Consider the following 13307-nt stretch of genomic DNA (forward strand, 5'->3'; position numbering starts at 1 on the left):
GTGACGCCGATAGAGGGCGCTGGTGTTACTACGAGCCAGCGCTGGGGTTCTGTGGCTCGACAGTGCCGCCAGCCCTGCTCGTACCAGGGAAACGCCAGGGCCAGCTGGGTCACTGCGGCGGCCGGGCCGACATTCGGGACACCGGGGCGGAGGTGAGCATTTTGCCCCCATCGGGAGTTGACACTCGTTCAGGTAAGCGGGGGCCTTCGCTCACCACTATGAATGGCAGCCCCATCCGGACGAATGGGGTTTGCACGGTAACCGCTTATTTTTGGTCCCTTTCATTTCACCTGGACTTTTACAGTCGCCGATGTCTCCCAGCCGTTGTTGGGCGCCGATTTCTTCCGGGCTCAATCCCTGTTGGTGGATGTGACGGGGACAGTGCCTGGTCCACGCTGCAACGATGGAGTCAGTCTTACGCCCAACTGCATCGGCTGCGCCACGCCACGACCCGGTGTCTTCCGTGGACAATGTCTATGCCCAGATATTGTCGGACGTTCCCGATATATTGACCCCCCAATTTCGGTCGGCTAGCCCCAAGCACGGAGTGGTGCACCGTATCCTCACCTCCGGGCCGCCACTCCCCGCACGTGCGCGCACACTTCCCCCTGACAAGCTCCGTATCGCTAGGGAGGAGTTCCGCCAGATGGAGGCCATGAGGATTGTCCAGCGCTCCGACAGCCCGTGGGTGTCCCCATTGCCCTTGGTGTCCAAGGCGTCCGGAGGCTGGAGGTCTTGAGGGGATTACAGACGACTTAATGACACCACGACTGCGGATCGGTACCCGGTTCCGCATATCCAGGACTTTAACGCTCATCTGGCTGGGGCTAGGTTCTTTTCCAAAATGTAAGTGTAAAGATTATTAAAGCAAATGCTGCAAAAATTACCATAAGATCAAAAAGCAAAACATAACGTCCAGTTAAGTTTAAAAAAAAGATACCAATGGCAAAGGATTTACAGGGAAGAATTATAGATAAAGATACCAACGGCAAAGAATTTACAGGGAAGAATTATATTTTAAATATTGCGAAAGTCATGCTTGCATACTTTGATTCCACCTGCAGCTTCATGCAGCCACACATATTGGTGTAGGATCAGTGTGAATTTGGGTATCCTTGACCTTTCTGTTATCTGGGAACATGCACACTCCCATCTCAGATCCCCAGGTGAAACAGAAAATGGCTTGGGAGACTACCACAATGGATGAGCAGGATACGGACCACACCTGCACCAATTACAACAACAACAACAACATGAGCACCTCACATCTGATGTCCAGGTTCTTGTCAATCGTGGACAGGGAGCCGCACTCCCACAGTCTCACTTTTTGTTAAAACATAGATATCTGCTCTCACTAATTTTTGTTACATGCCTCTACCCCTCCACATCAGATCCCCCAGCACCTTCAGGTAGTCAAACTTGACAATGAAAGGGTCGATTGAGTGGTCGGGCCAATTGATGAAGAGCATGTCCTCGCTTATCATGTGGTTGGCTCAACTCCCCACCACCTGCACAAAACCAGCTCAAATGGTTGGAGATGTTGGAGTCTGAAGACTAACCTGAGATCCGAGCAGAAGACGGTGACATTGTTCACATACAAGGAGACTTTGACCTGAGTGCCCCACTGCCTGGCATTTTCACCCGTCATGTCCCTGTCCTTCCTCAGTGGATTTGGTAAAGGGCAATATGCAACACACAAACAAGACAGGAGTGTCGGCACCCCTGCCCTGCTCCAGGATTGATGAATAGCTATTTATTCCCCACCCATCAATTTGGATTGTGCTGCTGACGTCTCAGTTCAGTTCAGTGTAGTTTATTGTCACATGTACCGAGGTACAGTGAAAAAACTTTAGTTGCGTGCTAACCAGTCAGCTGAAAGACAATACATGATAACAATCGAACCATTTACAGTGTATAAAAACACGATGAGGGAATAACGTTTAGTGCAAGGTAAAGCCAGTAAAGTCCACTCAAAGATCGTCCGAAGGTCACCAATGACGTAGATAGTAGTTCAGCACTGCTCTCTAGTTGTGGTAGGATGATTCAGTTGCCTGATAACAGCTGGGAAGAAACTGTCCCTGAATCTGAAGGTGTGCATTTTCACACCAATACCTTTTGCCTGATGGGAGAGGGGAGAAGAGGGAGTGGTGACTCGTTCTTGGTTATGCTGCTGGCCTTGCAGAGGCAACGTGAGGTATAAATTGAGTCAATGGATGGGAGGTTGGTTTGTGTGATAGTCTGGGCTACGTCCACAATTTGATGCAATTTTGAGCGGTCATGGATGGAGCTGTTCCCAAACCAAACTGTGATGCATCCTAGTAAAATGCTTTCTATGGCGCATCTGTAGAAGTTTACATAGAACAGTTGGATCCAACTCCTGATTCATCATGTACATGTATAATATCCTTCCAAAGGTCTTCTTTTGGTCCAAGCTAACGTGAAGTGTTCACCTCCATGTCTCACATGCTGACAATGATATCCCAGAATAGAGCATGTATGTTAAAACCATTGCAAGCATGCTGACAAAGTCTCCTACTTGTAACGAGAAAATAAGATGCAGAACATTAATAGAAAAAAAGAGAGAAAAGGAGGGGTTGAAATATTGAAAGTGACAATTTTTAATAAAGTCGTTGATGCTTTTGACAGAATTTTAGATAGCAAGTGTGAGGGTCCAAACTAGGAATAGCTCAGTCGATGAGAAAGCAAACAAAGATGAGACTGAAGTACTTCTGTAAAAAAAGAAGCAGAGCTAATAATAAAAACACAAGTGTAATTTTCAAGACCAAGAGTAAGAAACATTGCTTGTTTATTTGTTAAATCAAAGAGAAACGGTGTATGAAGTTTGGAAGAGAGAGAGAAAGCAAACAGAACCAGGAGAATCCTTAGTCCACTGGATACCAAAAGGGAGGGGTGGGTGTGAAAAGACTATGCTGTGGTCCCAAAGAGAGTGAGCCTCCAAGAGTTTGTGAATGGGCTGTGACTAATAAGTACTGCTTCTTTGTACTGAACTTCCATTTACTGATATATCTGTTGTGATTATAAACAATATCTATTAGCCAAAGCAGTTTGCTGAAGTCATGAGCAAATCTCTTGAGATTAAATCTTGAAAGTTAAACAAAAGTTAAACTGGTCAAATTTTACCATTATAGCTGTTCTGGAATGTCTTGGCAAAAGTGCAAGTCGAATTCCTCGCTTTTGGTGTTTCTAGTCCTGTCAACCGTATCATGACACCATGTGGAGTGAATTAATTTGGCTGAAGATTGTCTTCTGTGCACTGGAGGGTCTTGTGAGAAATCTAAGATGAATCATCCATTCAGTGATGACAGTTGGAAACACTTCAGCATTGCCTTTTGTATTCATGTGCTGGGCTTGAACATCACTAAGAATGAGAGGATGCTCCCTGAACCTTCTCCTATTGTTTAATATTGTTCCACATTTAACAAATAGATGTAGCAGCCCCACGCAGTAATGGGTTCAGTTGGGTTTGAATATTACCTCTGCTTACCCTGCCCACCACATATGCTGAGTTGTAGGTTAATCAGACTGTAGTTCATTTTTGAATACATTCTTGTTGCTTCTTCTGCTAAAGTCCTCAGCTCTGCTCATGTTGGTCACTGGATTGATGGTAATGCAAATCTGACATGATGATGGAATCCAGAATTGGTGTTGATGGCCCACAGGGTCTCACCAATGCCCAATTTTAAGCTTTTAGATTTGTTCTGGATGTTTTCCATATATTACAGATATAATGTACAACATAATGGATGATTTCCTCAAATATGTTTTCATTTCATATGAAACATGTGATGGTCATTCTTGCTAATACCTTCGTGAATAGATGCTTCTGGAGTAGGTGCATAGGTGAAAACAATATAAAGTACAGCAGATTTCTTCCCACCCCTTACTTCCCACCCCCTACTCCCCTGTTTATACTCGTTCTCGCATGACCTGTTAAAAGTAAAGTCTGGTAGCTGAATCCTTCAAAACTCAGCCAGCTCTGTCACTGGGGGCTCCTGATGATTTACATTAAAAACATTATCAAAATTACATGCACACGCTCATTGCCTTCAGTGTTTCAACATTGAAAAATACCATAAGAAGGGTATGTTTGCATTGCAGAGGCTCTCTTCACCAGCATGTTGTCTGGGATGGAGCTGAGAGAAGAGTCTTGATAGGCTAGATTTGTTTTCAATAGGATGAAGCAAGTTTTGGGGTGACATGTGCAAAGTTACAAAAATCGTAGATAGGGTAGATCATGAGAAACATTCCTCCTTAGCAGAGATAGGGTATAGGATTAAGGTAAGGGTAGGAGATTTAGAGGGGGTGTGAAGAAGAATGTTTTTTCACCCAGTGTGGTTGATATCTGTAATTCATTCTCTGACTGTGTCAATATTGTTTGATTACTCTATGGGCCAGTTATTCCGAAGTGAAGAGTATTTGTATGGTGCACTAGGCTTTTGTTTTGTTGTGAATCTGGCACCTATATCCATGACTAGAGGTTTGTCTGGCTTTATATTTACTGCAGCGTGTACTAGTGGTTTGCCATTACAGAGAGTAAGTAAAAGTCAACTATATTGTACTGAATCTGGAATCCTACATAAGTTTAACTGGGTAAGCGTGGTAGAAATTCCACTCAAATTAATATTAGTAAAACAGATGGATTTCTACGACATTTACAATTACTATTAGTGCAATCACCCTTTTTTCTCTCCAGATTTAACTAACTAATTTATATTCTACAGTAATGATTGAATTTAAAATATCCCAGGTCCATTTTTTTTTAATACGAGGACAGCAAATTAACTGCTATGTTCCATATCTTCTGTTCCCACTTTTAATTCCTCGACCACACTCTGCCATTAAGCAAAATCTCCCTTTAGGTGTCCACTTCTACATTCAAAGAGGGAACATCTCTTCTATCTCCATTCATACTCACTTAAATTGAACATTTTAATCTCTGAGGCCCATTTCATCCCTTTATCTCAATCCCATTAAATGAATGTGATCCCACACCCCTTTGTGCCCCTATACTACCTGATATTGGAAACAGATCCCTTTCACAAGGTACTGGCAAATTCCCACTCAAGATACCTCTGTACACTCCATAATCTCAATGTCTTTGCAATTTATTGCATTGTACCGAAGACTCCCTTCCGCTCGCGAAAAGATTCCAATGTGGAGTCACCTCCCAAATTGGTGTCTTAATTTGCCTGAACTTTTGCATCTGAATATCTCCAAATAGTTTTTTTTGTTTGTCACAGTAGTAAACCAACCCATATAACAGTTAAGAAGAACATCATCTGTAATTGTGACTCAAATTCATCTGATCTTCTCACCTCCCTGCAGCCTTCTATGTCATTATCCTTCACCTTAGAGTCATAGAGTGCTACAGTGTGGAAACAGGCCCTTCAGCCCAACTTGCCCACACCGGCCAATATGTCCCAGCTACACTAGTCCCACCTACTTGCATTTAGTCGATATCCCTCCAAACCTGTCCTATCCATGTACCAGTCTAACTGCTTCTTAAACATTGGGATAGTCCCAGCCTCAGCTACCTCTGGCAGCTTGTTCCATAAATCCACCACCCGTTGTGTGAAGAAATTACCCCTCAGATTCCTATTAAATCTTTTCCCCTTCACCTGGTCCTCTGGTCCTCAATTCACCTACTCTGGGCAAGACTCTTTGCATCTACCCGATCTATTCCTCCTGTGATTTTATACACCTTTGTAAGATCACCCCTCATCCTCCTGCGCTCCAGGGCATACAGGCCCAGCGTACTCAACCTCCCCCTATAGCTCAGACCCTCTAGTCTTAGCAACATCCTTGTAAATCTTGTATGTACCCTTTCCAGCTTGACAACCTTCTCTATTCTACTGTCCAGGTTAGTGAAACTGCTTTTATTTTAATCCACTTTTGTGTCATATCCTCGCCAGAAATAATTCATTTTCCTATCTTATCAGAATATATCAAATGATTATAACAACAATTTTTATAGTCTTTAATTTTGTAAAAAATTTCACAAGGGACTTAATAAAGAATTATGAAATAAAACATACCAAGCCTTATTGATGATTTAAGAGATGACTAAGAACTTGGTTGATTAGCGAGGTCTTGAATAGTCTCTTAAAGGAAGAAAGTGATAAAACCATCTGGAACTACATTAACACATGTATATATATTTCAAAAGGAGGTCTGAATAAAATATTACCAGAGGAATATGAAGGGGCATCCTTCCATTCGTAAAATATTTAGCACAGGGGCAATCATACTTCGTCATTGACTAGTTTTACCTAATTTGTTAATTTCAAAAATTACCTCCCATTTTGCAAGCTCAGAAAATTCTAAAATTCACTTTTTTTACAAGATATCTTAATGGAGGTCACAAATCAATTACATGCATCTTGAAATTTAATGCAAATTGAAACTCAAGACTTTGCCAAAGTTTATTGCCGTTAACAGAAATCATAATAATACAATTGAGTGCTGCACTGTGTGCTGTGGCATTACTCCTTTAATTCGAAAACTAGGTTTAAATCCAGAATTACGCTAATACATGAAATCTTTATTGTTTAAGCAATCACAATGAAATATATTTGTGCTGTCTCTTAATTCTTTAGAATTTTAATTCTCAACTGAAAATAATAAATCATGTTGTATCGCTCCCATCCATTGCTAGTTTACAGGAGGTGAGCAGTAATGATAACTACTGTGTAACCACAAGTGGACCAGTGGTGCAACCACTGTTAACAAGAAGTTGTGGTGTGGCGATAATCCCGAAATGACGCCGAGGAGCCAGGTGTTTCGGGAGGAATTTTATTAGCTGTTGTTCTCTTGTCCAGTCGGGTCTGCAAGAGAACGATAGCACCTAAACCCCTGCCCTTTATCCCTGTAGCTAAGGACCGGCCCCGAACTAGTCCATTCCCGTGCCGAGGGGTTCGCTAGTGGAATGGCCCGACCCTTGGGAGCCGCCACAAAGTGTTGATTTATACTCACAAGGATTTTGTTGATATAATAAACCAAACAAAATCCGTGAGTTGTAATTCTCTTTAACAAAAAACTTGTCATTAGAGAACTGACCAAAGAGTGAAAAGGAACACAATCTCATAAATTTAAATGATTAAATATAGTTCTGTTAGAATTTACATTCATAGTCTCTGTGGAAAAGAGGTCTGATCTTAACATTGAGGTCATCCTCTGTCATCATTGTCTGACACAGCCACTGAACATAGTGCAATAGATTCTGAACAAACCTGACAAATCATACCTGTATATTCAAAAGACACTGTGAGCCATTATCACCAGTATAATTACATTGGATCAAAATTTAGAACTCTCTTGCCTGGGATATTCCTCACTCTATACAATAAAATACCCAACTTGGTTCAATAACAAATGCAAAAGTTCATATCAGGAGTTGGATCAGAAGTGCATAGGAATGAGTGGTACTTGTCCAGCTAATCATGATTATCATCTTCACTGTCTACAATACCAACATCATCTGCAAACTTACAATTCATGTCTTGTACACTATCTCCCAAATTAATTGATAATAGATGACACGTGGCAATGAGTCCAGCACAGATCCCTGAGGCATACCACGAGTCACAGGCCTCCAGTGTGACAAACAACCTTCCATCACCTTCTTCTGCCAAGAAACCAATTCTGTATCCAGTTAACCAACTCCCGCTGGTTCCAATGCTTCAATAAACTCAATGTAAAACATTAAACACAATCTCCCACGCACAATATGGCGGCACGATGGCGCAGCGGTAGAGTTGCTGCCTTACAGCGAATGCAGCACCGGAGACTCAGGTTCGATCCTGACTACGGGCGCCGTCTGTACGGAGTTTGTACGTTCTCACCGTGACCTGCATGGGTTTTCTCCGAGATCTTCGGTTTCCTCCCACAGTCCAAAGACATACAGGTATGTAGGTTAATTGACTGGGTAAATGTAAAAATTGTCCCTAGTGTGTGTAGGATAGTGTTAGTGTGCGGGGATCGCTAGGCGGCGTGGATTCGGTGGGCCGAAGGGCCTGTTTCTGCGCTGTATCTCTAAAAAAAATTTTTTTAAATACCTAGACAACAATTCCTAATCAACCACTGTTGTTCCAAAGGTATGTATATCTTGGACGTCAAAATCCTCTCCAGTAACTTTCCTCCCACAGATGTACTGGTCTATGGTTGCCAGATTTCTCTTCACAGCCCTTTTTAAATAAAAGATAATTCTAGGATCGAGTCATCTAGGATTTTTGATTTCAGTCTGAAGAAGGGTCTCGACCCGAAACGTCACCCATTCCTTCTCTCCTGAGATGCTGCCTAACTTGCTGAGTTACTCCAGCATTTTGTGAATAAATACCTTTGATTTGTACCAGCATCTGCAGTTATTTTCTTACACTAGGAATTTTGATTCCTATTTGCTTGTTTTTCACTCTCATGGGAGCATGCTTACCTATCACATTTTTAAATGCATCCTACTTTCCAGACTTTCCTTTGCCTGCAAATAATGTACTTCAATCAACTTTTGTATCAGTTCTGTCTAATACCCTCAAAATTGGACTTCCCCTGATTTAGAACAGTAACCTGTGCACTGGCCATGTCCTTACCTATAACTATTTCAAAGCTAACATAACTCTGTCATTGGTCCTAAAAGACTTGCCCACTGACACCTCAGTTACTTGCCCAATTCCATGAGGGTGGACCAAGCTTTGTCTTCTCCCTTGTTGGGATCTCTACATATCGGCTAAGGAAACTTTCCTGAATGTATTTGACAAATTTCAAACTGTCTGAGTCTTTGGCATTGTAACAGTCTCAGTCTATATTGGGAAAGTTAATATACCTGATTTTGACAACCCTATTAGTCTTCCAACTGTCTGCAACGCCACAGGAGATTTGTTACTCTGATTCCCATTGACTATCTGGGTACCTACAGTACCAGGTAATTGTCCCTTTTTTATTTCTCAGCCGCACTCATATAGCATCACTGAACAATCCTTCAGTAATGTCACCTATAACAACTGTTATGATATTTTCTTTAATCATTAAAGCAACTCCTTATTTTCCCCCACCTCTATCTCACCTGTAGCATCTTCAGCCTAAAACGCTAAGCAGCCAGTCCTGTTCCTCCCTTAGCCATGTTTCCATAATGTCTGTAACATCCCAGTCGCACCTACCTGAAGAAGGGTCCCAACCTGAAACATCATCTTCCATGTTGTCCAGAGATGCTGCCTGACCCACTGAGTTACTCGAGCACATTGTGTCCTTTTTTGGGAGTTTTTGTTTAATGCATCTTGCGATAACTTTTAAGACTAAAGTTTTACAATCAAATAAACATTTCCAATTAATGCAGGAGCACAAATAACATGAAATAAAATGGTTTACAATCAGTTATTTCAAAATTCTTTATAGTTTGTGGCATTTAGTCATAGAGTCTGGAGTCATATGTCTTCATTTTTAAGAAGAGTTTATTTATGTTAGAATTAAGACCAAAAACTGAAGCAACCTAACTAACTCTCAGTCAAAGTCCAAATGAATGGTCTCAAAATGAAACATCAATGTCTATTTCCTTCCACAGATGATATCCACTCCTCTGAATTTGCCTGACAGTCTGTTTTTTGCTCCGGATTTCAGCACCTACAGTCCCTTGTGGCTCCATCAAATTAATTATATTTAACTCAATTTCTGGAATATTTACTTGTCGAAGGATTTAAAGAGCTGAGTCACCATTTATAACGGCCAACTGCTGAAACAACCACTCCTGTGGAGCAGGAGTGAATACGTTATTAATGGTGGAGAAATTCCTCCCTCTGCTGCTCAAATTTCTGCACTGCAAACATTTAACAAGGTGTTGAGCAATAAGCTCAGTAAGTATATCCACAATAGTTGATATTTTAGCACCATGCAATGAAAACCTCTGTTTTCGCAAAGACGAAGTGTAAAAAAAACACCCATGTCTGCACTCTACAAAATTATCAACAACATTTCCATTTATGGACATATTAGGTCATGGAACATATGTTATAAAGAAGGACACAAAGTGCTGGAACAACTCAGTAAGTCGGCCTTTGTCTCTGAAAAACATGCATCGGGGCCCTTCTTCAATCACCGTGCAACAATTTTCGATCCTTATTTTGGAAACAATAGCGCAACTCTGATCACTTTCTGATTAAAATGCCTTGTTACTCACTCAAGAGAAATGTGTATCCTCGTACATAGCACCTTGGATGAACGTGGATCTCGCAATAACATCATTTTGAATTGGTGAACTCAGAACAACTTCTTTCATCTTATGCCTTTTTGCCAGAACTATTTTTTGGCATGGTCTGCTGGACAACATCCACAACCAGCAAAGGCTCAAGGCATTGGATTCTTGTTAGAAATCTTCAACAGAGGAAGATTCGATAGGATCTTAGTAAAAGACACATACCCCCATGAGAGCCAAAATCCAGCTCCCCAAGTGTAAGGTTTTCTGCTGGTTATGTCTGAAGCTACATTATCTTCTAGAGACAGAGCTCCAGCAGCTTACTTATGCCTGTACTGTTGGGAGGGACGCTCATGGCCTTGTTGAAGTTTTGATAATTTTAGCTGTTGACAGCTAAGGTATGTCATCTACCTCAGTCGAGATCTCACTGCGACAATAGTCACTCTTTCTACTCAAGATAAATTAATCATCTAATTCCTGAACAGAGACTATCAGGTATTATGGGGTCCTTTCCAAAGCTTTATGGAGTTCCTGACTAGTGTGTGATCTCAGTGCCCTACATGAAGTATTATGGCTACCCCATTGTAAATGTGTAGTTCCTCTGCCCATTATAGAGGTCATCACAATTGATGCCCCATTTCAAATCCTTCAATTTCAATGCCTGGCATATATCAATCCCAAACGGCAAGGAGGACTGACATGAGAGTCACGGGTTACCCTTTCTATGAAAGAGATTCATATTTGGAATATGCCACAATTTTGGACAAAATATAGGAATGGACATCATGGATGTGGACTGAAGGAACTTGCTGCAAACAAGTCTAATTTGGGATTTCCAATGCAGAGTACTTATATTTCATTCATTTCCATTCAGTATAAACAACTTTGAAATAACTTTGTAAAGGAATTTATTTTATGTACTTCATGCTTCTGGACCCATTGAAAGCATTTATTTGATGTTAAAATCTTAACCTGAAAAGGTAGGGCAAGGTATATCAAAAAGCCTCTCACTTGCTACAAACAGTCCATTTGCTGTTTTCAATGCAGAGTAGTTATGGTTTATTCAACGACACCAACTAAAAAGAACTTTGCAATAAACTAACTTTTGCAATAATAGAACTTTGCAATAAGTGTAAACCCATTTTATGTGGTTCATATTCCTCAATCTATTGGAAACATTTCATTCAATATAAACCCTTATATAGAAATAACTATTTGTCAATAAATTTACTTTGTGTAATTCATGCTCCTGTATCCATTGGAAATGTCTATTTCATTGAATGAATGAATGAATGAATGAATGAATAAGTTTATTGGCCATGTTTGTACACATACAAGGAATGTGCCTTAAATGGACCTTAAATGGGTCCACTCGCAAGTAACAACACAAACATACAGTAAACAATTAAGGATAAAGCATAAAACATTAAAACATTAAGAATACAACATTACGATTTAAACATGTGAGTGAAATAAACCACAGCAAAAAGAGACTACAGACTTTTGGTTATTGAGTAGAGCTGCTACTTGCGGAAAAAAGCTGTTTTTATGTCTGGCTGTGGTTGCTTTGACAGTCCGGAGTCGCCTTCCAGAGGGAAGTGGTTCAAAGAGTTTGTGGCCTTGGTGAGAGGGGTCAGAGATGATCTTGCCCTCTCACTTCCTAGCCCTTGCAGTATACAGTTCGTCAATGGGGGGAAGGTTGCAGCCAACAACTTTCTCAGCTGATCGAACGATTCATTGCAGCCACCGGATGTCATGCTTGGTGGCTGAGCCAAACCAGACCATGATGGAGAAGGTGAGGACAGACTCTACGATGGCAGTATAGAATTGGACCATTAATTCCGTGTGGCAGATTTTGTCTTGTCAGCTGCCGCAGGAAGTACATCCTCTGTTGGGCCTTTTTGACTTGATGGTGGCCACCATTTAAGGTCCTTGGAGATGATGGATTCAAGGAACTTAAATGACTCCACAGATGTGACTTGCCCACTGTCTTAAGAGCATTGAGCTCCAGGTTGTTGCGATGGCACCAGGACGCCAGCTATGTCACTTCCTGTCTTTCGGTAAATTACTCCCCGTCCTGGATCAGTCCAATCAGGGTTGTGTCATCCGCAAACTTGAGAAGTTTGACAGAGGAGTCTGTGGAGCTGCAGTCGTTGGTGTAGAGAGAGTAAAGGAGAGGGGAGAGTACGCAGCCTTGTGGTGCTCCTATGGTGAGGGTCTGCAGGTCCGACAACCTCAACCAGAAAAGTTAGTGCACAATGTACCATATAAATTCCAACTTGCTGCAGACAGTCTAATTTGGTGTTTCAATGCAGAGTAGTCATGTTTCCTTCAACTTCTGCCAACTTAAAATAATTTGGAAATAACTTTTGGAAAGGACTTTGTTGTATGTACTTCATGCTCCCAGTATTATTGGAAATGTTTATTTGATTGTAAAACCTTGCACAGAAATGTTAGTACAAAATATATCAAAAAGACTTTCACTTGGAATAATCTGTTCTTTCCAATGCAAAGTGATTTTTTTTTCATTCAATTGCAGGCACCTCATGTTTTATGCATGCTTGATTCCCCCTTTTTCCGAATAACACACTTGTCTAATTACTACTGAAGTTTAATTTGTGTTCCTATTTTCAGAATAAGGCGCTCAATTTTATACCTGGCAGCATTGTCGCGTACGGTGCCCTGACATATACTGTATGTTTGATATATGTAATTTTTAAATTTCCAAACTGCTGATCAAGCAAGTATCCCTGCGCAAAATGTGAGGTGCCTGTATCACTAACTGAGAAGCATTTCAAATAACTGGTTGTAAAACTCTTTATTTTAGATCATCCATTATCCTGAATCTGTTGCAAGTGTTTATTTGATGTCAAAATCTTAGCCTGAGGTTAGTGCAAGATGTATCAAAAAGACTTCCACTTACTACAAACTGTCTAATTTGCTATTCCCATAGCAGAGTATGTATAATTCAACTGCCACTGAAAAGAACCTTGAAATAACTGTACAGGGCTTTATTTTATGCAATTTGTGCTCCTGAATCCATTAGAAATGTTAATTTGATGATAAAACCTAAACTTGAAAAGGTAGTGCAAAGTGGAACAATATGATT

Source organism: Rhinoraja longicauda, chromosome 20 (genome assembly GCF_053455715.1).
Source record: "Rhinoraja longicauda isolate Sanriku21f chromosome 20, sRhiLon1.1, whole genome shotgun sequence".
NCBI lineage: Eukaryota > Metazoa > Chordata > Chondrichthyes > Rajiformes > Arhynchobatidae > Rhinoraja > Rhinoraja longicauda.